The sequence below is a fragment of the Poecilia latipinna genome, unplaced genomic scaffold (genome assembly GCF_001443285.1).
Source record: "Poecilia latipinna isolate Pla-1442-1.1 unplaced genomic scaffold, P_latipinna-1.0 Scaffold167, whole genome shotgun sequence".
In the NCBI taxonomy this organism is placed as follows: Eukaryota; Metazoa; Chordata; class Actinopteri; order Cyprinodontiformes; family Poeciliidae; genus Poecilia; species Poecilia latipinna.
Window position 1 is genome coordinate 321,512 of NW_015112783.1, and position 2,466 is coordinate 323,977.

The window sequence follows — 2,466 nt, forward strand, 5'->3', positions numbered from 1 at the left end:
CAGGACCAGAAGAAGAGGGAGTTTGGTGTGTTAGCAGGAAGCTAGTTCGGGGAGCGTAACGGTTTTTTGGAGGTGTGAACTGCAGCCTCAGTAATAGCGGTTTGTTCTAATTACTAATAAACCCGGATGGCGGGACTACATCTGTGGTGCATTGGCGTCATTACATTTGTGTCAGAAGTAAACCATCACCAACGGAGCCGAGTGAGTGCTGTTAGCACGTGCCTGTTTTGGCTAATGACATTGAGAGCCTCACACGGAGAGCGTATGCACACATGCCTTCAGGTGTACAGATTTAATTGGCAAAAGATCAATTCATCAGAGCTCTATCACCTCCGGAGCTGCATGTGCAGGTCCAGCTGATGCACCCCCAATCCCTGCAGGACGCTTTGGATTTAGCAGTGGAGAGGGAGTGCTTGGTTAGAGTAGCAGCTGGAGATGACCAGAGACGACAACAACCGGCTTGCAGATCTGCGGAGGGGGCAGAGCTGAACCAGGAGAAACCTCCTTGGGTCTCAGAGTTGGTGGAAATAGTTTGAGTGGTGTCGCTGTAGTCGACGCAGGACTCCTCTGTAGCCCCTGTCCTTTGTTGGGGCTGTGGCAAACCAGGGCATGTCCTCAGATGTTCTCCTAAGGCAGTCAAGAAGCAGGGAAACAACACGGGGTCTGCATGGGGGAGGCGTCGCAGACCCTTATGGTAGCCTCCACATCTTCATCGCCAGCAGGTGGGGCCTGACAGCACCGAAAGGGGGCCCTGTCCCAGACTCCCCCAGAAATGGATTCAAGCCAAGGCCAAGTGACCATGGTTGCGGTGGTTGGCCGCACGTGTTTTGGGGATTTTTGTTATGTCCCAGTCACAGTGGAAGGGATTACCTGCACGGCCCTAATTGACACTGTACTCCTATACTCCCAGTGTGGGTGCCTCATGAGACAGAAGATGCATCGATAACCATGGTGCGGAAGATCTGGGCAGAGAACTGTAGGGGTTTGGACACCCAGCTGCTCATGGACTTTAAGGACAGCTTTGCTCTGAGTGAAGACCACGTGGGTCGGACTTAGTTGGTGGAACATGACATTCTGATGGGAGATGCACCCCCGATAAAATGTCAGCCCCGCCGGCTCCCCCTGGCCCGTCAGGAAGCATGTGACAAGGCAGTGTTGGACATGTTGCAAGCTGGCATTATCAAACTTTCAGATTCAGACAGCCCTTGTCCCTGGACCTTATCAACAAGTGCCAGACCAAAGATTGCTTTTTGCACGGGATGGGGACTTTGGCAGTTTAAAGTGTTCTCATTTGGGCTGTACAATGCACCTGCCACCATTTCCAGGCTGATGGACCGGGTGCTGGCTGACATCCCTCGCCAAGAGTGCCTGGTGTATCTGCATGACATACTGGCCCATGGCACCTCTTTTGCAACGGCTCTGGGCTCACTCCGTTGGGTGCTGGAGAGAATTACAGCAGCAGCAGCCCTGAGACTCCACCCAGATATAAATGTCATTTCATACAACAAGAATGACATTTCTGGGAATCAGCACAATGGAGGACAAAGTAAAGATGGTGGCAGAGTGGCCAATCCCCACAACTCAGTGAGATCTTAAAAGTTTCCTGGGGCTGACTTCTTATTACCGGAGGTTTGTGCGGGTCTTTGCAAGAATAGCGGCTCCTCTGTTCCAACTCCTTCAGAAGAACCGAGACTACGTGTGGACTGAACAGTGCCAGGGAGCATTTGACTGTCTGCAGCTGTCATGAAGTGGGGGGTTGTTGATGGTGAGGAGAGACGCAGAGAACCCAGGTTATGGTGAAGATAATGAATTTAATGATGAAAATAAGCTCAACAGTCCATACAGGCAGCACGGCAGAGACTAGCTCACAGCTAAGTACCGGTAGCAACTGATTCATAGGACTAAACACGAGAGCTGACACTTCCAGGACTTAAACAGTTCTACTGGCGAGTGACGGACACAAACGACGAGGAACACAGACAACGGGAGGGTTTAAATACACACGGGGTAATCAAGGGAATGAGACACACCTGGGGAGCAATCAACGGGGAGGACAGGACAGAGACTCACAGGGAAACAGGACTGAACACAGAAAACTCAAAAATAAACACAAAAACACGGATCGTGACAGTACCCCCTCCTTAAGGGGCGGCTACTAGACGCCCAACAGAAAAGTCCAAATAAACACAAAACAACCCAACAGGGTGGGTGGAGGGGCGACGGAAGGAGGGCAAGAGTCCAAAGAAAAACAGTCCAACAAAAAACTACCCAACAGGGTGGGCGGAGAAGGCGAATCCGGCGGGCGTCGCCGGCGCAGAAACCGGAGTCCCGGAGGCGAATCCGGCGGGCGTCGCCGGCGCAGAAACCGGAGTCCCGGAGGCGGGTCCGGCGGGCGTCGCCGGCGCAGAAACCGGAGTCCCGGAGGCGGGTCCGGCGGGCGTCGCCGGCGCAGAAACCAGAGACGTG